Source organism: Ictidomys tridecemlineatus, chromosome 1 (genome assembly GCF_052094955.1).
Source record: "Ictidomys tridecemlineatus isolate mIctTri1 chromosome 1, mIctTri1.hap1, whole genome shotgun sequence".
NCBI lineage: Eukaryota > Metazoa > Chordata > Mammalia > Rodentia > Sciuridae > Ictidomys > Ictidomys tridecemlineatus.
In genome coordinates, this window is record NC_135477.1 from 78566138 (window position 1) to 78593634 (window position 27497).

The 27497-nt window shown below is 46.3% G+C and overlaps 2 long non-coding RNA genes across 5 annotated transcripts in view; both read left to right on the forward strand.

The window, feature by feature from the left end:
* The first annotated feature begins 1014 nt into the window (after positions 1 to 1014).
* The window catches only part of LOC120885682 (uncharacterized), a 69987-nt gene continuing 43504 nt past the window's right edge, over positions 1015 to 27497 (forward strand). For all 4 annotated transcript variants that reach the window (XR_013436492.1, XR_013436494.1, XR_013436493.1 and 1 more), the window contains exon 1: positions 1015 to 1322. This is a non-coding gene — a long non-coding RNA (uncharacterized LOC120885682). The remainder of the gene's footprint in view (positions 1323 to 27497) is intronic.
* LOC144376256 (uncharacterized) lies at positions 1329 to 6993 on the forward strand. The gene is made up of 2 exons (XR_013436497.1): positions 1329 to 1994; positions 5361 to 6993. It is a non-coding gene; the product is annotated as an uncharacterized LOC144376256 (long non-coding RNA).

A 27497-nucleotide genomic window follows, 5' to 3' on the forward strand; every position in this document is an offset into this window, starting at 1 on the left:
TCTCTCCATCTGATCTGAGCAGGAGCAGTGCGGGGCGCCCCAGGGGATCAGAGCGCTCCCCCGCCTGGATTCTGCTCCTCACATCCTCCTGCTGGGTTTCCAGCCAAGCCTGGCTTTATGATGTGTCTCTGCAGTGCAGAGGAGGAGAGCCAGCGTCTACAAAGAAGACAGGAGCGCGAGGGAGGCTAGCAGGCAGCTCCGACTGGAGCGCAGAGGAGCCAGGGCCCAGCCGCCCCGCTGCTCCTGCCCGGGAGGACTGGAGCCCGGCTGCCGCTGCCACCTGCTCATCCTCCTCCTCCACCACCGCCGCGGCCTCCCCCTTCTCCGAGCCCCTGGCCAGTGGAGGCAGCTAGCGGGCTGGCGACTTGGCATTGGCCTGGGGATGGGGTGCATCCACTGCCCTAGGGCAGGTAGCAGCAGCCCTGCGCACAGGCTGAGGATGCCTGGGGCACAGCGCCCCTGAACGCTGCCGCCTGAGCCCCCACGCGCCCCCCTCCTCCTCTGGGGGACAGCTCCGGACCTAGCTGAGAGCTAGAGAAGGGGGCTTGAGCCAGGGGCCCCAAGCCACGGCTTCCAAGCCCCTATGGCCTTTTTTTTTGAGCCCCTACCCCCAAGTAGGCTGAGTTGAGGTACCCCCTCGCCATCCATCATAATCTCCAAACCGGGTGTTTGGGCATTTTTTGAGCCATTAATATTTATTGTTTTATTTTTTTGTGTGTGTGCAGCAGGGGATATTTGAAGCCTTTTTTTTTTCCGGAGGGTACTGAGCTCCCTCACTCCCAACCACCTCCCGGTCTCTCCCGCCTCCTGAGACCCTCTTGACTCCAGCCCCATTTCCCCCTCCTCAGATGGGTTCATTGTGAGCTCCACAACAGGCTGCAAAATCCGGCAAGGGGCGGAGGAGGAGGAGAAGGAGGAGGAGGGTGAGGGTGGCGGTGGGGTGGGGGAGGGAGGGGCGGCATGGGCTGGGGGCAGGCGGGGGGGGGGTGGGGAGAAGGAGGGGGGCGGCTTTTTTTTTTTTTTTTTTTGCCTAACTCGGCTCAGCTTAGTGGCCTCCGGATTCCCTCGCGACCGCCGCTGGGACCCGGAGCCCCCAGCTGCCTCACTGCAACAGGCAGGGCCCCACCTGCGGTCTGCTCCCCGCAGCCGCTGAACCGGCTGCAAAAAAAAGAAAAATGTTTCCAAGAGGCAGGCTGAGAAAGTGGAGAAGGGTTACCCGGAGCGGCGGAGGGCGGCGGGGGGAGCCCACCGCGGAGGGCGACGGAGCGCCCTGAGCCCCGGAGGTGTCCAGGCGGAAGCAGTGAAGTCGCGGTCTGTGAAAGGTGAGCGAGCAAGGCACGATCAAACTAGGAAGGAGAGAGAGAGAGGGAGGAGGGACCTGCGAGCAGGCGGGCTGCTGGGGACCCTCGGAGCTAGCGGAGAGGAGGAGGAGGAAGCCAGGAGCGGGAGGCGGAGGCGGTGGAGGGGGCACGCCATGGACACCCTACCCGCCCCGACCCTTTCCGGGCCAGGAGCCACTGCTTGCTGGGACCCGGGCCTAGGGTCGCCTACAAGGGGACTTCCTCGCTCCCTCCTTGCGACCCCGGGCCTGAGAGGCCAATCAAGGGGTGCGGCCCAACTTGGTGCGGATTGGGAATCTCCATGCTGGCAAGAGGAAGGAAGAGGCGGTGAGGACGGGCGCCCTGGAGGCTGGCAGCTTGGAGGCCGCTCTTGCTGGCTCCAGCCTCGCTGGCTTTCTCCAGCCCCCTCCTTGTTGCCCGGGGTTGTGGAGAGCGGCCGGCGCTGCTGGCACAGGCTTCAGGCGCGCATGCGCCCGGCCGCCCCGCGCCCCCTCCCTGCCCCCTGCCCAGGCCACACGGCTGCCGCTGCACTTCCTGCCTGCTCCGCGGAGGCCAACTGGGCAGGGAGCCTCCGCCAGGAGTTCATTGTCTGCGCCATGCAGGCCAGTCACAGGTCCCCCAGGGAGCGCTGTGGACGTCCTCACAGTGTGCCAGGTACTCACCTTCCGCACCCTGGCCAGCTTCCTGCACGAGTACCCAGGGTGCGCACGTTTGTGATGAGATATGGATATATATGTACACACACGCACTCCTTCTCCTTGCTTTGCTTTATATTTATAGGATGTCCTGGCTCAGGGGCCCCTGGAGAGCAGAGGTGCTGGGGAGAGGAAGTGTATGGGCTGAGCCCCTCCCCTGCCATTTTCCTCTAACAGGCTGCCCTCTCCTGGCCTGGCCTGCTGCTTTGTCCCAATTCCAGCCCCTCAGATGGGTGCTTAGCCGCCTGAACACACTGAGGGGTGACTGAGGAATAGGATGAGAGTGGCTATATGCCTCTGAAGCCTTAAAGTCCCAAGGCCCTTGTCCTCTCCCAACTCCCTTGATGACCTCTGGCTGCAGCCCAGTTCTGCTCTGAAAAGTTCATTTTCTGAAGGCCTTCTCAGGAAGGCACTGGTGCCCCGCTCTCTTCCTGCCAGCCCTGCTCTTGGCTGGAGTGGAAATAATTGAGATGTAATAAATAGAGGCATTCTGGGGTTACAGGTTTCTTGATTCATCTGAGACCACATACAAGTGTAAATTGTCAACATTTGTTTGGCTAAATGTACATGATCTTGCAGGAAGGGCAAAACAAATCCTTTTCACTTTCCATAGCTTTCTATGTAGATTGGGGTAACTGATATTTAATCCTAATATTTAATTCCCCCAATTAAGTTACCTATTCTTAGGTTTTGAAGGGCCTGTTTTATTCTTTTTTTTTAAAATTTTTTATTTTTTTTTATTGGTTGTTCACAACATTACAAAGCTCTTGACATATCATATTTCATACATTAGATTGAAGTGGGTTATGAACTCCCAATTTTACCCCAAATGCAGATTGCAGAATCACGTCGGTTACACATCCACAATTTTACATAATGCCCAATTGGTAATTGTTGTATTCTGCTCCTGTCAGAGGCACATAGTTATTATTATATTATTGCTTATTAAGTTTTTGCAAGGAAACAGGGGTAAGAATCTAAACAGCAATTACTAGACATAAAGAATGTTTTCAAGAATAAAACAGAAGATGGGAGGGGAGGGGAGGGGGGATAGTAGGGGCCTGTTTTATTCTTGAAAACATTCTTTATGTCTAGTAATTGCTGTTTAGATTCTTACCCCTGTTTCCTTGCAAAAACTTAATAAGCAATAATATAATAATAACTATGTGCCTCTGACAGGAGAATCCTGCTAAATGTTTAACCATAAGGTGCCAAGTATGCATTAATAATGAAAAGTGCAAAATGCTGTTGACTTAACAGTCATAAAGTAATTCCACAGAACCCGCCAGCCCTGGCAAATGTTGTGGCCTACTATAGTGCATTCACGGAGGAGGAGGGGGAACCATGAAAGGAGAAAACTGGAGCTAGGCATCTTGGAGTACAGCTCTCCTGGCTGGAGTCGGAAGGCTGGGGATCTGGTTCAATCTAATACAAAGTTGCAATAATTGCTATATGGTAGCTAACTCTTAAGCTGGTGGCTGTGGAATTCTTCCCCTGATGTAGGACTTAATAGTCTGGCAACTAGATGCATTGATTTCTCTTAACTGTTTATTTGGATGTGTAAACGAAAGGAACTTACCCTGAGGCCAGTGTGCAGACTTGCTGCCTGGCTCTGGAAAAGACTCATTTAGGTGGCAGTGGTGGGAGAGTGTGTTTTCAAGGCAGCGTTAGGACCAGCTCCCTCTTCTTTTAACATTTCTCCCCATTTTATCAATGAATTGAAGGGAGCCTGTTCAAACACTGTTTAAAAAGACTCAACAGTGTCTACTTCTGTCTGAAAAAGTAAAAGCAACCATTGCTGCCTCTAGTGCTTCGAGAGTAACATCTTTGTCTCAGGGTGACTCGACTTGGTTGCATACTTTTGGCATGCGGTCTGTTGGATATCAGAGGGACAAAACACTTTGTCTTGGCTCTTCAGCAGAGTGTCTTTCTTCCTCTCCTCCTTCACAACATTCTAGGACTTGGAGCTACCTGTACCAGGAGCTCTGTCAAGCCCTGAGTGGGGGTGACCCCCTTTGGGTGTTAAGGCCATCATCTTGGACCTTTTGGAAGGCTGGTGGCTGGATACATCAACGGTTCAGAAAGTGTGTAGATTATAAACTCTCTTGAACATTAGTTCCCCCTTACTTCCTGCTCCGGGACCTGCAGTTTTCCTGAAGTGTCACTAACTTATGGCATGCAGGCATCTTAACTGTTTGGAGGTAATCTAGTGATGGATGGCTAGGTTTCCTGATGGCCCCATCCATGTTGCAAGTTGGGTGGGTGGCTTTAGGTGCTTGCTTGTCCTGAATCTTGGCTGAATTAAAGTCCAGACTTGTCTATGCATGCTACACTGATGTTTGCAAAGAGTATTATCTTTATGTCTTGAAAATATTTGTATAGATATCAGGGTTTCTTCCTATCTGAGTGAGTGTCGGATAATTAAAACAGAAGAGTACCTTGGAAACTCTTAGTGCCTGGTTATAATAGGTAACCTCAATAGGTGTGGTTGGGCCAATTTGTCAATTTCTGAAAATTCCTGTTGGCTTGCCAGCGCGTTTTGTGTGTAGATATATTAGTCTGTAATCAGAGTAGTTTTGCACTCAAAATGGACTAGTGAAGCCTGGATTGGTTATATATCCCACTTGAAGTTTTCAGCGCTGGCTGTCAGTTCCCTTAGTCTGCTGTGGGCACCAGGCACTTCACCAGGGTGAAGTGAGTGGGGGAGATAAAGATGGAAACTTTGGATTCATAGCATACCTGCCAGGATGGGGTGGCAGCCAGTGACTGGGGTTGTACACTCAGTAAATAAAAATACTTTACTGCTTTCAAGGATCATCAATTATCTGATTGCTCTGCATGGCTGTCTTTAAGGAGAGTGCTGTTTTACCTATCTTCTTGCACAAAGGTTTGATTTTTAATGTCTTCTGAAAAGGGTTCTTTTTGTCTTGATTGATGTCAGGAATAAAAGCATGATGGTAATATCCCTTTGAAAGCTATTGTATTGTCAGCCCTGCCTGAAAGTGGGAGGGCCTCCCAGCGTTATAGATTAGTGCTGTGAATACACTGACATTTTCTTTGTTATGTTGCTGTTGTTCTACTTGCAAAGTCAATTACACAAGTAGAACAACAGCAACATAACAAAGAAAATGTCAGTGTATGAAAATGTCAGACTGAGGGGATTCCAGTCTGCCTTTTTGGGCACACTTGGGCTTGGGAAGGATTTTCATCCCTGTGTGAAATCTTGCTAGTGAATGGAAGGAAGCCTCGACATGTCTAAATCTGAAAATGGTTCCAGAGGGTGTTTTTATTTACCTGCCATCTTCACCATCACTCCCTTCTCCAGAAAATCTGAAAGTCCTGGGTTCCCTAACCTGGTCACGGAAGAGGCGGTCACCTGGAGCAGGGGCTTGCAGAACCATCGCTCTCGCCCCACAGAACAGGGTGTAGGAGATACCCTGGCCCTGCCCGCCACCACTACAGACTGCAGATGACGGGCTCCATCAGGAAACTCTGTCCATCCGAGGACACTAATGGTGGCCCCCAAAGTTATTATTATGAACACCAGACAAGAGTCTGTGTTCGCCAACAATTTGTCAGAACTAATTTTGTTTTTCTCCAATAATTGAAAATTAATGTCTTGAAGTGAAAGCAGATGTTCATGTCATTTTCTGAATTGGGATATAAAATGGGGCTCTGTGGATGTGCTCACTAATCTAACAGCAATTTCCTTCTCCTCCATCATGGGGGTTGCTCGGCCTATGTCACCCAAGGCCAGAGATTGGGAGCTGAGTGAAGGGGGCCTGGGTGGCACTCCTTGTGCTCCTTGGGGGTTTGTTTGGGAGGGAGACTGCACCAATAAAAATCTTTTTATTTGAGCTCTGGAACGTGGAGAGTTCATTGTTGAGGATGTTCAGTCACTGGAGACATATTTGCTGAGATAATTCAAAGCATTGTGCTGGGATAGGTAAGGGGAGCCCTGGCAGGGGGAGAGTGGCTTCCTACAGATGTGTGGGTCCCCAACTGTCATGTCCTTTCGCTGTTGCATGGTGAGGCTGCTTAAAGTCACGCATTCCTGGGCCTGGATCCCAGAGACCTCTGCTCACCTGGCTGACCTGAGCAGGGGCTCAGAACTCTGTGTCTCTCCTTTTTTAAAAATGGGGGTAAAATACGCATAATATAAAATTCACATCTTAACAATTTTTAAGTAGTATTTAAATACCCAACATTGCAGCTGACACCACCTCCAAGTAGTGATGGTTGGGAGAAGGCCATCAGTTCAAATTTCAGTCTTCCAGGGCAGATGTGAAAAAACTGGCTCAGAAGATGATGTGGGGTCTCAAAAGCTCATGGTTCTTTTTCTTACTTCAGAGTGAGAGGTGAGTCAGGTCTGCCTGCCACTAAGAGAGAGCAGGAGCATGGCCCCATCAGGGCCAGTGGGACTGCAGTGCCAGGGACAAGGACAGGAACTTTCTAGTGATCTGGTGACCATTCCCAGGATTAGAACATTTGCCCTCTCTTTGGGGGGTGCCATTCTTCTGGAGACTAAGCCTGGCTGGGTGTGAGCTCCCCTAGTGGCCCCCATAGGCCAGATCTCGAGTGGCTTCGCACTTGCCTGCCAGGGCCCAGGCAGCATCGGCTCACCCAGCCCAGTGCACTTGGGGCAGGTTTGTCTGTGATGGGGAGAAGGGAGGAACAGCTGTTACAGGATGGCCACCTGGCTGCCTTGATTTGTGGTGTCCTTGAAGCCCCATGTTGGGCCTGTAGGTCTGGGCTTTGCCTCAGCTGTGCGGTCTCCTCCTCCTCTGCCTTCTCCAAAGTGCTGGGAAACTTTTTCCTCCCCTGATTTCCCTGTAATTGAGATTTGCCCTTTTGTTAACTGGGCATTAATTATTTGTGCAGTGTTGTCATTCCCTGTCCTGCTGTGAGTTTTATCTCTTCTGTTGATCCTAATTAAATAAAAGATACTGTTCACCTAACTCCTGTTGCACCAAATTTTACCTTCCTGAAAGCAGAGTGATGGCCATCTGGGCCTGGTCAGGGAGCAGGGCGTTCCTGGAGATAGCGGGGGTGGGGGGTATGGGGGTGGGGGGTGGGGGGTATGGGGGTGGGAGGTGGGGGGTATGGGGGTGGGGGGTGGGGGGGTGGCAGGCGAAGAGCTGTGCTCCTTGGCCTGGGTGCGGTGGGGCTATGGAGCACCAGCAGTAAACAGTGTGTTTCTGCTTCCTGAACAAGAGGTTTGGTTTTGTCCTTAGCCCCCATGGAGTTGTAGGTTTGAATTTGGGGAGATGGGAGACAATCACCAGCTCCAGGGACTCCCCAGGGAGAGGACAAGGGAGGAGAGCAGGCTGGCAGGCTGGTAGTGGGAAGATGGAAAAATGGGACAGTTTCCTATCACCTGAGGTGGAGGCTGCAGAGAACGCTGGGGATTTGCGAGCAGTACACCTGTTCTTGGTGTCCCAAAAGAGCACCTGCAGCTGCCCTGTTCACCCCAAGAGGGACAGTGGTCAGCCAGAGCCCTGGGCATGTACATTGGGAAGATTCAGGCCTTTACTGTTGTTGCCTTTGAATCTCTCAGAATCCTGAAAACCACGGAAAATGGACCCTGGAGTTCCTTCTTTCAGACGTGTGTGTGTGTGTGTGTGTGTGTGTGTGTGTGTGTGTGTGTGCGCGCCTGGACCTGCACACTGCTGTTCTCAGGGAGCTCTCTCTCTCTCTGTGCCACATCCTTGCATCTTTAGTTGCCGCAGTCTGGCTGGGCACAAAATCACGAGCCACTCACAGCCTTGTATATTCAAACAGCAATTCTTTATTCCCGAACTCACACTGGCATTCTACACACGTTCCACGTACTCTGCAAAATCCACGTTCTCCACCAGGCTCTAATCAGCAGGATACGCCCTATTCCCGGCAGGGTACACCTTAAACCTGGAACTGCCCTAAACCCAAGGAGCAGGATACTCCCTAAAACCTGATCCACCCTAAACCCGGATCCGCCCTCGTCCTTGAGCAAGGTCACCTTACTCAAGCATACATGCAATGTCACTGCAAATGACCTGAGTCTAAGACAAGCCCATTTCCACAATGGAGAGTCCTTCCTCTAAGCAACATGGGGTAGGCTGACAAGAAAATTTCGATGCGTCATTTCTGCTTGGCAATGGCTCTCAGTATTTAGTTTCACACATCCATCTGCAATCTGGCTCCCACAATTTAGGGGCATGAGTACTCGTTCCACCTGTTGGGGCCACAGAGAACCACTCAGGTTCCCAGTCCCCAGAGCAACCCTGTGGAGAGCTTGTCGGGCTGGTCCTGCCTTCCTCATGGGAGAGCACCTTGCCTGGCACAGGGCAGCCTGGGGGGCCTCCGGGACCTCATGCTCCATCACAGATGAGGACCCAAGCTGGGATTCTGGACTACTGTGTTTACAAATAAAAGGACTTCTGAACTGAATGAATGAAGGTGTAAACTGTTGAGGGAATGAACCGGTGAGCAAGCGAGTAAGTGAATGAATGATCAGGTCGTGGCTAATGAATTGTTAGACCAGGACGCAAGAAAAGACCACTGACTCCAATTAAAATCAAATTAAAGCAAGCTTATTATTTCGACTGGCTGGGCTGCCTTTCCCTCCCAAAGCGGCGGGAACAGGACAGCACCCCCAGCTTTCCTACAGGCCAGCTTTATAGCCCAGAAAGTTACACAAAGGGGGGTTACAGATAACAGAACTCTGACAAGCAGTTTACATTTTTTGCTGGCCCCAACATCAGAATTTATGAGGACCATTAGAGCCTCAGAGAGGGTCGTTGTCTGGCCAGGGAAGGCCAATATTTATGAGGTGTCACTAAAGTTTCAGAGAGGGCTGCTATCTGGTCAGAGAGCCAGGCATGGGTGAGTTCAAGGCACCGGCAGGCATTCCAAGCAGGTTCAGAATTTGCAGTAATTTATAGTAAAGCCAAAATTAGCTTTTCATGGCTTTGTGGCAAGATGGCTCCCAATTTAATAAAAGATCAGGTTGGGTTTATCAGAATTCCTAAGAGAAACAGCGAGTGGGTGAGCTCCCAGGCAGGACTTGGGCTCCCATGGGTGTTACTCTCTCTTGTCTCTCCTGCCCTCCTGGTCTCCCTCCGCCTTTTTTCCTGCTCAGGAGGTAAGGCTGCCAGCCCTCATGCCCCGGAGCTGGGGGTGGCTTGTGCCATCCTCTTCCTCCTCAGGTGCTCCATGCGGTGAGATGGTAGTTGCTGCTCATGGGGGGCCTGTGCCCTGTATGGTCCTAGGCTTGAAGAATAGTCTTTTAAAAATGATAAAAGCAATATGAGATTTTTATATTAATTTGAAATAAAACAGAATGTTTGACTCGATAAATTCCCATCCTGCTGCTTATGGTCAACCTGCCACAGAGATTCAGGGGTCAGACAGGACATCCTTAACTGGCTTGGTGCTGGCCAGTGCTGGGCATTTCAGCTACCATTGAGTGGCCTTCAGGACTCTCTTCATCTTTCAGGGAGGGTTTGCCCCAGGATTAGCCCTAGAGTGAGGGGTAGGGTCGGGAGAAGGAAGCAGGAGGGAGGAAATGGGCAGTGCTTGCAGGGAAACCTGCTGCCCACAGTAGAAAACCAAGGCTCACTCTGAGCTGGCAGAGTGGTGCATGCGTGTGATCCCAGCAAGTGATCTCAGGAGTCTGAGGCAGGAGAATTGCAAATTTGAGGCCAGCCTTGGCATTTTAGTGATGCCCTTAACAATTTAGCCAGATCCTATCTAAAAATTAAAAAATAAATAAATAAAAAGGGCTGGGGATGTAGCTAGGTGGAAAAGCACCTCTGCATTCAATAATCCCCAGTTCTGTAAAAGCAAACAAACAACACTATCTCCAAGGTGAGGCTCAAAATGCTTTATTTTTCTTGTGGGGGATGGGTGTGTGTTGGAGGCAATGAGTTCCATGATCTGGGGAAAGATAGTGTTCTCTTTCAGTCTTAGTTTTCCTATCTATGAAATGGGATGGAACCAATTGGATCAGCTGCCTGTCTTAGGTGCTATAGGATTTTAATTACTGGAACACAGAAGTGGCAAACACACAAAACTTGGGTTTTAAAATAATGCAGGCTAAACTGGGTGCGGTGGTGCAAGGCCTGTAATCTCAGCGACTTGGGAGGCTGAGGTGGGAGGATCGCAAGTTCAAAGCCAGCCTCATCAATGGCGCGGCACTAAACAACTCAGTGAGGCCCTGTCTCTAAACAAAATATAAAATGGGGATGGGGATGTGACTCAGAGGTTGAGTGCCCCTGAGTTTAATCCCCAGTACCCCCCCCAAAAAATTTCTTTTCCAAGTGCTGGGGCCACAGTGGATACATCTGAGTTGGCTGCTCTAGGGCATCTGCTGCAGGGCAGCTGAGTCCTCTCTAGCCCTTTATAAGGTTTAGGATGAGCAACTAATTGGGAGAGGCTTGAGGCTTGATGGTGATGTTTCCAGGTGTCTGAGAGGGAGAGTTGGTGGTGATGGACATTGTTGGTCCCAGCTGGGGGTGTCCCCGGCTCTTTGGCCCCAGGTGTTCTGCAAAGCATTGCTGGTCATCTGGGTGCTGCTGTAATCCAGTGGTGACCAGGCCAGACACATATACATCCAGAGTCACCAGCCCTGATCCCTGTGGAGGACACATTTAGGGACAGTTAGGACCTGGCTCTTTGGGCACCATAGGGCTCTGTCTTCCTCTTGTCCCCCGTTCCTCCATGAGATTCTCACAGCAGCTTTCTGATTTACTTATCTCAGTTTCACAGGTGCGCAGACTGAGGCACAGAAGTCCCTTGCCCAAGGTCAGACTGCTGGAAGTAGCAGAGCTGGGATTTGAGGGCAGGCCTTATCTAGGTCCAGAGCCTGAGTCAGTCACCACCACCTTTATTTACAACTACCTCTGTGGCTGTGAAGGACAGCAGAGGCCCACCTCTGGTCTGGGTGAGACAGCCATGAATAAAGACACCCAGGGGGAGCCCTCCTTCCCACACTTCTGTCCATCCGTGGAGTTCTGCCTTTAGGGCTGTCCATGTTCCAATCTGGGGGATGGGGAATTGACATCTTACAAAACAGTCCCGCTCTTTTCCCAGAGCACTAGCATCCTGGGTGCCCCCTTCCCCAGGGCCTTTTCAGTGGTGCCTTTACACTAGGCCTGGGTGTGTACACCTGTGTGTGTCAGTTTAAACACAGATGGTGCCTGCTACTCCCTGGCTACACTGACTCTCAATTCATATTTTTATGTAGCAGAGATTTCAGTTTTGGTTGCACAATTAACATCATTGTAGGCACTCAAAAAAAAAAAAAAAAAAAAAAAAAAACCAAACTTGACCTGGGCCCAGCATCTGGAGTCTTTGACGAGGGGTTCCAGGTCAGTGTTTCTTTGAAAACTTCCTGGGAAACTTGAATGTGCAGCCAGGGTTAAGAATTGTTGGTGAAGGAGTTAGCACCAGGTGTGCGTCACACATCTCCATGTTACAGCCAGAGAGGGTCTATGGAAAGGATGCCCCAGAATTATTGATTGTTTTCATGGAGTTGGGGATCAGACCCAGGACCTTCAGTACCCTAGGCAAGAACTGGACCACTGAGCTACATTCTCAGCCCTCTAGAACTTACAGTCCTCTAGTGGTGGACATACAGTTGCTTTCTACTGTTTTGCTGTTAGTGACAGTGCTGCAGTGAGCATCCTCAGGTATCTATTTTTGTGTTCTTGTTTGAGTATTTCTTAGGCTGGACTCCTAGAAGTGGAATTATTGGGTCTAAGGGTATCACTCAAAAAATTTGATACTTTTTTTTTGTACTATGGATTGAACTCAGGGGGTACTTGGCCACTGAGGCATATCCCCAGCCCTATTTTGTATTGTGTTTGGAGACAGGGTCTCATTGAGTTGCTTAGTGCCTTGAGTTGCTGAGACTGGCTTTGAACTTGTGATCCTCCTTTCTTAGTCTTCTGAGCTGCCGGGATTACAGGCTTGCACCACTGCGCCCAGCAATTTGGTAAATCTTTCTGAGTCACCTTGTGCAAAGGCTGTGCTGGGGAACTCTTCAACAACAGGGCCCAGGTGCATGGCACATTCCTCTGAACCCTTGCCCACCTAGGAGATTTTCTTTCTTCTCTTTGTTTCTTTCATCCCCCTTGCCCTTTTTGCTCTTTGCCCATCAGGCAAGCAAGACATTGCACATTGTTTTTGTTTGTACTTCTTTTATTATTATTAGCAAAGTTGACCACTTTGGTTTCATTTATTCTCTGGACAGCTTGGCTGCACTGGGTGCAGGGCAGGCTGCACCCAGTAGGCATCTCTTTCCTTCAGTGAGTCCTTCGGTCTTTCCCCCACCTCCCTTGCATACATCCATTCTTCCATCTGAATCTGGAGCATCTTACCAGCTGAGCTTAGCCTGGGCTTCCAGGAAGATGCTTGAGAACCAAGAGGAAGCCATGTGTTGAGGGAGCCCATAGACTGGAAGGGTCTGAGGCCTCAATCCCCAGACCAGACAGGGCAGTCCAGCATTGAGGTCCAGGCTTAGGGCTGGGGGTGGGGGAGTTGGGGGAGATTCTTTTTTGATAGGGGAAATCAGACAAAGCATATGGAATGGCATTTTGTTTGGACTCTGAAGGGTGAAATCAGACCACCAGGAGCAAATAACATCAGAAGAGCCCTCTTGGTACAGGTGCCGGCCTGTGTTCTTTACAGGCAGGGTCTCATTTAATATTGGCACTAATTGACGCTTAGGCGGGGGCCTCAGGCTTTTTTTTTCATGAGCAACAATGGATCTTGGAGAATCCTCAGCTGAACATTCTTCTCATATGGATGGTCAGTCTTGCCCAGAGAGATTGCAAGTCCAGGTGTCCAAGGTTATACAGTGACCTTGTGGCAGAACTGTGCCTAGGGGAGGGCCAAGATGTGCTGGGGGAGCTTGCTGTGGCCACTGACCCAGGCTAGGACCCACTTTGGAGACAGCCTGGAGACCCCTAAGCTTCTGGAGTTTGGGGCAGTTCTGAGCAAATGGGTCTGGGCTCCCAACCCTGCTCCCACACACCCTTGCTGTGTTACTGCTGAGTCTTAGTTTATTTTTCTCCCTCCCAGGGGAAGTGTGAGGACGACTCCCTGGAGCTGAGTGCGATGGTGCAGGCCTGTAATCCCAGTGATTCAGTAGGCTGAAGCAGGAGGATCGCAAGATCAAAGCCAGCCTCAGCAACTTATTGAGGTCCTAAGCAACTCAACAAGACCCTGTGTCAGAATAAAAAAATAAAAGTTCTAGGGATATGGCTCAGTGGTTAAGCATCCCTGGGCTCAATCCATAGTTCAAAAAATAGAAAGAAATCTTAAGGGAGAGAGAGCTGTAAGTTGAGTAGCCATACAGTTATTTCTTCTGGTGGGACCCACTGCAGACTCTCCCATTCCCTCTCATCTATATCTATACTCAAAATGCAGTGCTGGAGATAATGGGCAGGAAACAACAACAAACTTTTAATCTGTCACCTGCTGGGTGACACCTAGCCCTCCTGGTGATGCCAGATTGTGCATCCCTCCTCATGTCCATCCTCTCACCCCACCAGAGGACTGCTACCCATCTCAGGAGCCTCCTGGGCCAAGCACAGTGAAGCTGGTTGTGTGGGAGGGAAGGCATATGCCCCAGAATGGGTTGCCCATGTGTCTGTGTGTGCATGAGTCCATGTGCTTGTGGGTATGTGTACTTGTATGTGAGTGTGTTTGTTCTGGTGTGCTCATGTGTGCTCACACATGCATCTGTACATGTGTGCATGAGTCAATGTGAATGAATGTATATGAATGGCCTTGTGTGTCTGCAGCTGAGGGAAAGGATTTTCGTAATTGCTTGCCTGGTTCAGAATCTCAGTACAGGGGCTGTGTTACTTTGGGTATAGTTTGTACCAAAAGTTTGGAACTCCTAGGCTCATAGGTTTTCACCTAGAGAGAATGCACATGGGTGTATTTACTTTATATGCTTTCGTTCAAATAATTGGAGCATCTTCTGTGTGTGGTGCACTGTGCTAGACTCAGTCCTATAAAAAAAAAAAAGCAAATTCTTTCTTCTAAGAATCAGTTGATCATTTATAAAGCTGTGGTCATGAGGGTGGTTAAAAAGTATTTTCTATGGCCAAATGCATTTGGCAAACACTGGAATAAACAATTAAAAAGTTTTTTAAACCTTTAGGTCTTCTCTGAGCCTTTAAAATGCTAATGTAGGACTCAGATATTTTTAATAGTTTGTGATTTCCAAACTTATTAGATTACTCTTTGTGGAATCCTCTTATCTTGGACACAGTTTGGGTTTCAAGGCTTTTAGAGTTGACATTATTTACTGGCTCTTCATTTGTTCATTCATTCAGCCCAAGTGTTTACTGAGCATCTGTTATATGCCAGGTGTGCTCAAGGTGCTGAAGCTCCACAGGTGAGAAGACAGAAGCATATTCTAGTAAGATTGAGGGGCCCATCTACAAGTATATGGGTCCATTCATCCTTGAAAGCCAATCCTGGAATAGGCAGGGAATGGTGTGGGAGGTTTTCTGGTTAGGGCCATCCTGGAGGTGACACTTGAGCTCAGATGACAGGGGGGTTCATGAGGGGATTTGGGGACCCAAAAGTCTTTGCAGTTGATGATTCGGAGGGGCTGGGAGGGGCTGGGAGGTTTGGGGGGAGGGGATGGGAGGTTTGAGGAAAGTCTGGAAAGAGGGCTCTCTGAATCTTGCCCTCAAATTCTGGGAGCACCTGCTGCCAACTCAGTACCCTTTTGGTTTCCCTGGTGCAGTCCAGAAACCAGAGAGAGGCTTCCCCTGGTGTTGAGTCAGTTAAACGGGATGGTTGCAGGCACGGGTGCTTCAGGGTTCCAATCTTGTCCTAAGAACTTCAGTGGCTTGGACCCTTTTTCTGCCCCAGTCCTATCTCGATGTAATTCTCACCATGAAAGGAGGAGGATGACTTCTCCCTGGGCCTGTGCCTGCTGTTCACACCACCTGGCCAAGCGCCTTGCTTTTGTGCCCATGCCATGTCCCCAGCGCCTGGCACTGGACTTACACCCCCCCCCCCCCCCACAGTTGGGGAAATGAGGCCAGGAGGATTCCCAGCCCATTCCCGCAGAGGGCCAGCCAAGAATCCAACCCTTTTCCAAGCCAGGCTGTGATCCGAGGTTGGCGGTGTGTGTGGGGGTGCACCTCGGTGTTGGGGACAACAGAGATTTTCAGGACGGGAGAGTTGAGGCCCCGTAAAGCCACCTGGCACCTGTCTGCATAGTGGCCTCATAGGGTTTGGGTCCTGAGAGAGGAGCGGGAAGAGCAGCTGGTGGGAGGTGGGGTGGGAGGAGGGGGGTGGAGTGGGGTAGGCAGTTGGGTATGAAGGGGGGGGGCGGTGGCGATGAGATAGAGGCGATAAGGCAGGGGAGGGGACCTGGGCAGCCCCGGACCTCTTTGAAGCCATTGTCCTGGGAACACGTTGGTCCACCCCCCACCCTGGAGGGCTCCAAGGGAGGGCTCCAAGGCTGCGGTGCAATAACTCAGGGCCAGGTTTGGGCACAAAGCGGCCATGGCAGGGGTCTGGCTGGGAAGGCACAGGCTGCACCGTTGGCTGGCTCACTTGCTGGCGCTGCCCTGGTAGGGCCGCTTGTTCTGCTCAGCAGGCCGCCTGCTCCTCAGAGTCTGGCGCCCCCTGGACTGCAGAGTCCCAGTCCCCGCGCTGAGGGGCGCCGGCCAAAGCGGCGTCTCACCTTCAGCTGGGCGCCAGCCATGGGTGGGCTGACGCCCCCGCTGGCCAGATGTGCGCCTTTGGGGAGCCCTGGGGTCCTTGAGCACTGATTGGCCCTCAGATTTGGGGAGGGGTTAAAGGAGGCAGGGAGTGCAGCTGGACTATCCAAATGTATGGCAATAAAAATAAATGCAATTTCCAGGTCCTAGGGACTGATCTGTGCACTCACTTCATTCATTCCTTAACATGCACTTCACAGTATCTATGAGTAAGGCCATGATTATCCCCGTTTTACAGATGAGGAAACTGAGGCTTAGCTGGGACCAGATAGGATCCGAATACAGGCCTCTCTGACTCCAGAACCGTGTAGTCCCTGTAGGGTGTCCAGGCATGCATGGATGGGCTGGGCATCTGGGCATGGGGGCCGTTCTGAGTGCATTTGCACATGTCCAAGAAATTAAAGATAGGTTAGCAGGCAGATCGTAGTCATTCTGGGTTTACCATTTCAAATTCATTCACAGGCTCCTTCGTCTGAGGGATATTCTGAGTCCGGGCCAGGCCTTTTGCTTTTGTGGGGTCTCTCTACCTTGGGGGAGCAGACAGTCGGTGCGGTGGGGTATGTGGCAGTGAGACCTCAGTGAAGAGTAAACAGTTCCACCAAGAGGCAATTTCTTGCTGAGAGACTGCTCTGCTTATCTGACTTAGACAGGGTCCTCGGGGAGGACATTGCAGAGAACATTGGTGCAGGATGAAGAGAGGTGACTGCTGAGGAAGGTGTGTAGTCCCCTCTGGCTCTGAGTGCCTTCCCCAGGGTTGCAAAGGAGGAAGGAGAAGAGGAGGCTGTGGCCGCTGTCTGTAAGGACCTTAAAGGAAGAAATCTGGGGAATCTTGGGCACATATGTCGGGAAGGGCAGGGACGAGTGCTGACTGGCTCTCCCGAGAGATTTGGAGCCCAGCCCCCTCACTCCGATATTAGGGTTGGAGGTAGAAAGGAGATGCTGGTGGGTGCACCATTACATGCACCTGAGTCCCTGAGCCTGGTTCTAGACTGAGCTACCCCCGTCCAACCAGGATCTAGCTAGGTCAGTAAGAAAACACCTGCCCCTATGTGCCCATTGTATCCCCAAGTCCACTTTAATTGGGTCTCCAAACAGGCTTTATTCTGAATTTCCTGTCTGGCTCCAATTGCTCAGGCTCTTCTAGGGGAATGGAGAGGGCTGTAGATTCCCAGGACTGAATTCCCAGGAAACACCCCACTTGGACTTGCTGGGCAAGTCTGAGCCTGTCTCAGAACTCCTCTGTGCCTCTTGTCTTGCTTTATTTTTCTTAGGAGAGTCCCAAGTCTGCTTCCAGGGAGGGAGGTTTGACTTGAGACCAAGGGGACGGGACATTTATCTATAGTGCTTGCTAAGGTGTACTCTGGGCCAGCTGCATGCCGAGTGCTTGAGGAGCCATTTCTCATGAGTCCTATCTATGAGGTTGGTACCATTATGCTCACCTGTCTGAAGTTGAGGCGGCTTTGAGGGACAGCCAGGGATTCAAGGTCATATAGGTGGCCTGATGCCACCCACCATGCCTGCCTGAGTCAATCCCAGGACGGCTTCTACATACCTGGTGAACCACTGACATCGTGGTCTCCCACCCCCAGGAGCTTATCTCGGGACAGATGGGCAAACAGTTATGAACTCTGAGGCTGGAGACACTGTGGTCCCGCTGAGGACCCAGCTGTGGCCAGCCCCACCCTACCCCCTACTCTGGGCCTGGCAAGCTGCTGAGGTTCAAGTTGGGGAGAAGAAGCTTGGATTGGTCAGGGGTGGGAGGATGAGGCCAGGTCCTGGGTCATTTCAGTGGGTGCTGGGCTGGGCTTTACCTGCTTCTTGGTTTCCTGGCTACTGCAACATAGCAGTGTCCATTGCTGGGCCCAGCTGGGCCAGCAACTCTGTCCTGCCATGTGGGAGGTGTTTACCTCTTTTAGGGACTTTGGGTGTACAGTCCTTTCTTTTATTCTGTCCCCTCCTATCCTATCCCCCAGGCCTCAGGAGCTCCACTGGCTCAACTTGGAAACTTGGATGTACTTGGTGAGAGTCTGTGGCCTTGCTGAGGGACTCAAATTGGGGCCCTGCCCTCTGGACCTCTTTCTGCCTCCACCCAAACTGCCCTCTGGCTCCGGGCCTGGCCTATAAGTCTGCATCATCTTCACTGTGACATCTCTGCAGAACGGGTGGGTGTGGGCCCCTTCCCAAGCCTGCTTTCTCAGGCTGCCCTTCATGGGGCACCCGTGCTGGCTGAGGGGCTCTGAGCTCCAGCCCTTCTCCCTCCTGAAGTCTAGCTAATCGGCCACTGGGTGGACACTCTGCATTCTCTGCCCTCTGCCTGCTCCTTTGCTGGCTTCCTTGGACCCAGGGACCCTGGAGGTTTCTGGACCCTGTAGAGTTGCCTGGGTGTTATGTTTTTTTGGGGGGAGCATGCTGGGTGGAGGAGCTGGGAGCCGGGAGACAGGCTACAAAACACTGGAAAGTCACATTATTTTTTAAGCAAAAATAGCCATTGGAGATCTAAGTCCTGAGCTTATATTAGAACAGTGAGAACTCCATCTTTTGTTTTTCTGCCCACGTCTATCCCAGGAGGTGATTTAAGGACAGAGTCCCTCTTGTAGTAAGCACAGAATGATGGGAGTTGGGATTGCAATGCCTATGTACATATAATTAGAGGAACCACCCTCATTCTTGTATTGTAGTCAATATTTAGATTCAATAAATCTCAGAGCATTTGAGAGCCTTACAGTGACTATTAGAATCAACTGGGACAATGTAACAGAATTAGTTCATTGGGACCAACATGCAAGACAAATTTATATATGTCTCAACCCTATCATGCTACTTGTTTTTGATTATATTATCATTTCAATCCCTGGGTACCTTGCAAACACTTTGGTCTTAACCAGATGTAATTCAACTATGGTCACTATTGGTGGTTATGGAACAATGCAACAAACCACAATGAGAAGTGACTTTTGGACATATGTGAATTCCGGCCTTTGGCCAATGGAATGGATGATTCACAGTGCCAAGCTTACATACCCCTTCCCCAGAATGTTCATTGTGAATCAAGTGGGTGAATGGTGAGAATGGCCTTATCCCTGAGCTTAAGCAACTCCATTTTAAAAACTCCAGTTTGAAACCTGCAGTCTCACCAGATCCCTCAAGTATGACCTCAGACAATTACTTCCCCTTACTCTGATAAACAGAGAGAAGACTCTGGTAGGCTGTCCTCTCCTGATAAGAAGATAAAGTGAGAAGATAAGGGTGGAGACCACTAGACCAAATGTTTCTCATCCCAGGGTAAATGATGTCCTGGAGAAATCTGGTAGTAGCTGATAACGATTGCCAGAGGGGTCATAAAGCCCCCAAATTTAGTGTAAAAATAGAGCTAATAAACAGGGATTCAGCCAACTAAAACAAGGATGCACTTGGGGTGGAAAGTCTGGTGAGGAACTGGACTTACATCTCATTACTTGTCATCATTCTCCTGACGAGATCCTCATCACTCTCAAACTCTATAACCTCATCTGGATGGTGAGAGCCTCAACTTCTTTCTATGACTCTCTCCTCAACAGATCTTCCACTCCATGCCAGGAAAAACCTGCCTTGGTTCTGGACCTGATTACTGTGAATCTTCTTCACATGATAACTCAGAATCAAATAAATTAAGGTGGACTTGTTCTTATCAAGGAGACAGTGTTCTAAAAGCAAATGCAAAATCATTAAAAATATTTCCTGACTAGGTACCTGACAAGTACTCTTTCATAGCCACACATTTATATAAGCCATAAAAAATAAGAAGAGCCCTGACCCAAAGTTTGGAGAATACATTCTGCATTTGGCTAGAGTAGGAGTAAAATCGCATTTCCAAATTTCTGTACACAGATAAGGCTAACGGACTAATGATATTATGGCACTAATTCTGCCTTTTGTAATAGATGAGGTTTATACAGCTATTCAGTATCAAAAAATATTTTCAAAGACCCACAAGTACCTTGTGTGTGTGTGTGTGTGTGTGTGTGTGTGTGTGTTTATATGAGTGTAGTACTGGTTGTTAAACTGAGGGAATATTATTCCCGAGCTATATCTTCAATTTTTTTCTTTTTTTAAATTTTGAGACAGGATCTTACAAATATGATTTCTTTTGTGCCCACAATTTTTAAGTACATATCAAGATCAAATATGCCTGACACAAAGGCAAATCTTATATCCTTTAGGAGCCATGGATTCATCATTATTTTAAATTCTCTTAAAAGTTAAGTAGTGACATTTTTTTTTTCAAAAAAGGGGGTTACACACATATGGTGTCTCATGTCAGCAATCTTAATAATTTGGGAGACTTAATCAGGAGAATCACAATTTCTAATTCAGCCTAAATAATATGAGAGGGCCCCAAGCAACTAAGCAACACTTTGTCTGAAAACTGAAAATAAAATAAAATACAATTTAATAAGGGCTGGTGATATAAGGGTTTAGGAGAACTAACCTGGGTTAAATACTCATTCCTCTCCCCTTAAAAAGAAAAGAATAAAAAAAAAATTACATCTTGTGTACTTTTTTATTAAATGGGGATAATATGTTAGAGAAAAACTTCTGAAGCTTATAGCAAGGATTGCCAAGTAGGAATGATGCATCGAAATTTCCTTGCCAGCGTACCCCATGTTGCTTAGAGGAAGGACTCATGGAAATGGATGCCTTGGACATTCGCTGTGACATTGCATGTATGTTTGAGAAAGGTGACCCTGCTCAAGGACCAGGGTGGATCCAGGTTTAGGGAGGATCCTACTGGATTAGGGCAGATTCAGGTTTAGGGTGTATCCTGCAGGTTTTAGGGAGTATCCTGCTCCTTGGGTTTAGGGAGTTCCGGTTTAGGATAATCTGGGTTTAGGGCAGTTCCAGGTTTAAGGTTATTCCTTCTGGGAATAGGGCATATCCTGCTTCCTGAGTTCCCCTTGAGTTCTCGTGGAATTCAGAAAGTTTTTGGGATTCAAAGCCTGGTGGAGTACATGAATTTTGTGGGCAGAACGTGTTTGTAGAGGGCCGGTGTGAGTTCGGGAATAAAGAATTGCTGTTTGAATCTACAAAGCTGTGAGTGGCTTTTGATCTTGTGCCCAGCCAGACTGCGACACAATATTTTTAAAATTTCTTATTAGGAGAAACTTAAAAACTGATATATTTCATTACAGTCAAGATAAAAATTCAGCATGGTATGGAAACTGCTCAAAACCACTGTATTTGTATCACAAAAGTTTTATAAATGGAGAATATGAAACATAAAACACTACATAAAAAAGTGAGGGAGAGACAACATTAAGGCAATATATGTAATCTAAAATAAATAGTACACTAAATATCCACTATATAAATATTATCTGGGAGCATGTCTACAAAACAACACAATACTCCTTGCATAAAGCAGAGGATTTGTGATAGTCTCAAATTAAAAATAGTTTCACATCTGTGACTGCTGTGTAGGGGCTCATATCAAAAAAAGCAATGTTTGGGGCTCAAGCAATTGAAAGAAGATGTGAGGAAGTTTTTTTTTTTTTTTAACCATGTGATTTATTTTTATTATTTTTTTAGTCATACATGACAGCAGAATGTGTTTTGACATATAATACATACATCAATCATATTGTCTATTCTATTCTGCTGCCCTTCCTATCCTCCCTACTCCTGCCCTCCTCTCCCATCCTTTCTCTTTATTCAATCTTATGTGACACACTGCAGCAGTCTGTCTGGGCACAAATAACCGAGCCACCACAAAAGCCTTGTAGGTTCAAACAGCAAGCCTTTATTCCTGAACCCTCACTGGCTCTCTACACACACTGCTTGGGGACACACTCCCTTCACCGGGCTGCGTGTGCCAATTCTCCCTGAACGCCCGAGAGAACTCAATGGGAACTCCAAAGTAGCAGGCTCTAGAGGCAGCAGGATCTGCCCTAATCCCTGAGCCGCCCTATTCCGGGAGCAGGGTCACCTTTCAACCATTCCCTCTAGCAAAATGCCAGGAGTAATTCTGACCAAACTGTGGCTCTCAACAACACACTTTTTTTTTCTTTTTCTCATCACAACATCATATATGTATTCTATATAACAATGAGGTCCTTCTTCCATCTTCCACGTAACTCCCCTTCTCCCTCTTTTTCCCTCCCACCTCTCTTCCCTATTTAGTGGTAGTCTTCTTCTCATGCTCTTCCTCCCTATTCCATTTTGAGTCACCCCCCCCCCATATCAGAGAAGACATTCGGCATTTGGTTTTTAGGGATTGGCTAACTTCACTTAGCATAATTTGCTCTATTGCCATCCACTTGCCTGCAAATTCCAAGATCTTGTTATTTTTTAGTGCTGAGTAATATTCCATTGTGTATAAATGCCACATTTTTTAATCCATTCATCTATTGAAAGGCATCTAGGTTGGTTACACATTCTAGCTATTGTGAATTGCGCTGCTATAAACATTGATGTGGCTGTGTCCCTGTAGTATGCTCTTTTTAGGTCTTTTGTGTATAGTCTGAGAAGGGGAATAGCTGGATCAAATGGTAGTTCCATTTCCAGCCTTCCAAGGAATCTCCATACTGCTTTCCAAATTGGCTGAACCAATTTGCAGTCCCACCAGCAATGTATAAGTACACCTTCCCCACCCCCACATCCTCGCCAGCAATTATTGTTGTTTGACTTCATAATGGCTGCTATTCTTATTGGAGTGAGATGGTATCTTAGAGTAGTTTTAATTTGCATTTCTCTGATTGCTAGAGATGGTGAGCATTTTTTCATGTATTTGTTGATTGATTGTATATCCTCTTCTGAGAAGTTTCTGTTCAAGTCCTTGGCTCATTTGTTGAATGGGTTATTTGCTTTTTTGTTGTTTAACTTTTTGAGTTCTTTGTATACTCTAGAGATTAGAGCTTTATCTGATGTTTGAGGGGTAAAATTTTTTTTCCCAGGATGTAGGCTCCCTATTCACCAGATGTGAGGAACTTTTGAGATGGTAGGCTTGCTACTTCTGAAGGCAGCAATAGCCCATAACCAGCCTCTAGCTTCTATCCCTCAGCCCCCAAAGTTATTAAATAGAAAATTTTATTTTTATGCACGTCAGACAAAGAAGGCACATCAATAACATTTGACTAATGTAAGAGCATGCTCACAAATGTTTTCGACCTTGAGTACATACATTGAATCTGAGTGTTTATGACCTTGGCTATTTGCTAAAAAACATAGCCCTCTGGAAGCTGTACTAACATATTTGGTCTTTTTGGTTTTTTTGGGCCCTAAATGCCTCATGGAATTTAGCATTTTACAACTTCTACTGTAAGGAGCAATGCTAACCTCACCATTTTTAGGTGCAACACAGAATGCTGTTTATTTCTAATTCTTACAGACAAAAAATAATAATCTTGCTCTCTTGACACCTGGGTAAATTATATTTTTAAGTCCATCAGTTCTGCTTAACAGGTAAAATATATTAAACTTGGATACCTGGGCTGGCCATGCCAGTTGTTCACTGGAGCCATTGGCTGCTGTTGTTTCATTTTATGCATCATCCAATGACTGGACTTGAAGGCCTTTATTCTTTTTCTCTACAGACTCAACATCACAATGGGGAAGGTTGATAGGTATTTTCAAAATACAGAGATCTTACTCTACTGGATGTATTTTGGATTCCTAGACCTCTTGATTATCTTGAAATTCCTCATTCTGGTAGTCTCTCATACACTTGCATCAGTTTTTCCTCTCAAATATATAGAAACCATTCATCCCATGGCCAGAGCAGCTGCACATGACTCATTTGACTACTTCTCCAAATCATCTATGCCACTGCTGCCACTTTTTTCTTGGGCCAGGGGCTGGGGCCTAGGCTTCAACACTTCATTGATGCTTTAACTTGCAGTGTTCAGGTTTGCCCATAGTGCAGTCAGAATCCTTATTTCTGCTTACAAGGAACTAATCCCATTATATCACAACTCTCCATAGGAGTCCACTGTAATAGGACTGAGGCAACTAAGTGTTGTATGCTTCTTGGTGTCCCTAGGTGCCACCACTCCCCTAACAACCTCTATTAATCTATCAGGACTGAGATATCTTTCACCTGCAAATATCCTAAAAACTTTGCCTGTTGCTGTGTGGATGTTGAGACCCAGGATGTAAAATTCAGGTCTCTAGCAATTGAGAGATGTGAGGCAGAGTTGGCAGTGTAGTCATTTTTATGAAAAAAAAAAAAAAAAAAAAAAAAAAAAGCTTTCAGACATCCCAGAGCCTTCAGCCCTTAGATTCCTGCATCATTCCATAGGCCTTTTCATATACAGGACAAAAAACAAAGATGAATGGTCAATATTTTAAATAATAAACACATGCTCAAAAGAAAATATTTATGACAATGAATTCATACACTAAATCAGGGTATTTATTACTTCAATAAATAATAATAACAACCTGTTGGAAGCATCAACAACAGAGTAGCTATAGTCATGTTTGGCCTTTCCAATGATCCAAACTTTTAGGATTCATCATCAAAAAATCTACACTCCTGAAGTCTTCTGCAATGATCTATTAGCAAGGAAGTAAGAGCTCTGCATTTACAGGCCACAAAAATACACTGTATTGTGATATGACTAGAACACAATCCCCTCTGCCTTGGATTACTAAAAGCGATGTCCAGATGGTATCCTGACAAGCTCATAATTCTTTCAACTTATCATTGATCAACTGCTGTGTGGCTGAAACTAAAGATGTAATATGTTTTGAAGTAATACTGATATTATTTTGATGATCCAGAATATACATACAATTGAATACGGCAGAAATCCATTCCTGTGCTGCTTTTAACAAACCAAGTGCCATGTGATTTTGCAACACAACGTTTTGTATTTGATATTTTTCTTTATTAACTAGAGATAGAGCCTGCTTTGTATGATTTAAGATTTGACTGTGTACTCTATCTTATTCACCAAGGATACATTTAAAAAAAAAAAAAACCAACAAATACCTCATTCTTGTGAGTTTAAAATTTTATTTATCATATAGTCTTCTCTTTAGCTATAACCACACCTTAATTTTTCGTAGGCTATAAAGTATATCTAATGCAGTAAAAAGATTCCATATGAACCCAGCCTTAATTGATGATAAGCCCACACTTGAGACAATAATTTTTATATATTTTCTTCTTATTCAGTGGTAGATATCTAATTTACTAAATGCCAGGATTCAATCACTTGTGGAACAGAAGTTATGTGAAAAACATATTGTGCCTTATAGGTACTGGTTACATTTTTATTAATTTTAATTTAAACTTCAATCTCTTGACAGGCTTTATTGAATTATATGGAAATATGTGTAGACTTCTATGCCTTTAATGTTTGATGATATTCTCAGTGTACCCCATACTAAAGAAGAAAATTGAAATTATAACCATGCATTAGGCTAAAGACAAAACTGCAAAATAATTTTTTTTTAAAAAAAGGTTTAGATTCTAGTTTCTGGGTTACTGATGATCTGATGACCTAGAGTCTTCTCTTCAGTGATACCAATTTCTTTTGGTTAAAGTATGATATCTAAAATGAAAATGGATCTGTGCCCAGAATCCTGTGAGAAACAGTGTCCATTTTTGTACACTTCTGAGTTGTAGATGGCTGCTCTCTCAAATTGCAGAGTCTCTCCTGTTCTTTGGCCCTGAAAGAATGTTGTTTGGTATGTTTATTCCATAACTTATGACACAGAACTGAGTTGTCCATTTTTTTCACCTTGCTGAGGTCAGGGTATTTATAGATCTCAAACATGGAATATAGCTGTGATGAACATAGATATCTCTGAGAGGTCAAGAGTGAATTATAGGATGAAGCTTGAAAAATACATTTATTTATTTGTCAATTGATGTTTTCAAAAATAATAATATTTTGGATATAGTGGTTTAAGTTATTAAATTGATTTAAGCTGTCCTTCTTAAATTTTATTATGAATACTAGAAATTTTTAAATTATACTAGAGGTGAGGGGAAGTGATTTGTTTATGTCTGAGGGCAATACTGCAGGGCTTCTTTAGGCATGCCCTGGTGAGACTGCTTGTTTCAAACTGAAGGTTTTAAAATGGAGTTTTTTAGGCCAGGCCTAAGGCCATCCTCACAATAGTGTAGTTAATTTGTCCAAAATTAAGGTTTTTGTTTGTTTGTTTGTTTGTTTCTTTAATGTATTTGTCCTCAATTGAATTTTTTTTTTTTTAAACCAGGTATATAACTCAGGGGTACTGAGACACATCCCCAGTCCTTTTTTGTATTTATTTAGAGAGAGGGTCTCACTTAGTTGCTTAGTGCCTTGCTTTTGCTGAGGGTAGTTTTGAACTCATGATACCCATGTATAATTCTTCTGTGCCACAGGGGTTATGGCCTGTGCCACCAAGTTTGCTTTCAACTAAGTTTTTAATTATGTAAGACAACTTTATTAAAATGACATTTAGAAGCATTCCTAATATTCAAGCAAACTCCTTTGTCCTGGTGTGGCAGGAAATAAAAGTGGAATTGGACTTTAATTTAAATAACAAGAAAGTTCAATTGCAAGGGCTTAATTAGAACACAGATAATTAGAAGGTTACAGGCCATATCACTGTTGTACTTTTTTAAAATAATTTTTTTTCCTAGTTGTAGATGAACAAAGTATCTTTATTATTATTATTATTATTATTATTATTATTATTATTATTATTATTATTAATGTGGGTCCAGTATCAAACAGACTGCCTCATGCATACTAGCCAAGCACTCTACTACTAAGCCACAACCCTAAACCCATACCTGGTATTTTTAAAATATTTATTTACATTTTATTTATTTACATGTGGTGCTGAGAATTAAGCTCAGGGACTCATATATGCTAGGCAAGCACTGTACCACTGAGCCACACCTTCAGCTCTTTCCTGGTATTTTTTAAATACCTGTTTTACATAAATTTTAATTAGTAGCTTTAACCGTTTTCCAATATCTGTTTGGATTAAATCAATAACCTAGAAATAAGTGAAGCAAAGTCTAGTTTTATCTCAAACTCTGATTTTACTTCCTCTTTCTTCCCCAGACCAGACACCTTATCACAGTGTCTGAATTAAGATTACCCCCTGAGGAATTTACTGTATGTTGTCCACATTCCAAACTCCAAAATTTACCTATTCCTTAGTTTTAGAAAAGTCTTACACAATTTGTCCAGAGGTACCAAAATCGCTTGGAGTACTCAGAAGAATCCATATCTGAGTCTTGCCTTTTTGGGAGAAGTTTGAATTATAAGTGTGCAGCCTTTAAGGCAAGTAGATGGATGATCTGCAGCTGGAAGGAACCTTGTCATTAATACCTTGCATCTAAAAGGCACTTCATTTGATTTCTTTTATTAGATACTGTGAATAAACCTAAAATGAAAATGGAAGTGAAGTAATTTCTTTAACAAAAGTGTTCCAATTTCTTTAGATATTTATCCAGAATTATAATTACTGGGTTATAGGGCATTTTTTAAACCAAGAATTGTTATTTATTTTTATTTATTTAGGCACTTTACTACTGTGTTATATCCCTATTTTTTTTTAATAAGACAGGATATCACTGAGTCACTTAAGCCATTGCCAAGTTTCTGAGGCTGGTCTGGCATTTAAGTTCCTCCTGTTTCATCCTCCCAAGCCACTGAGAGTACAGACATTCACAATAATACCCTGCTTCAAAAAATTATTATTAGTGGATTATATGGCATTTTTATTTTGAGCTCTTAAGAACC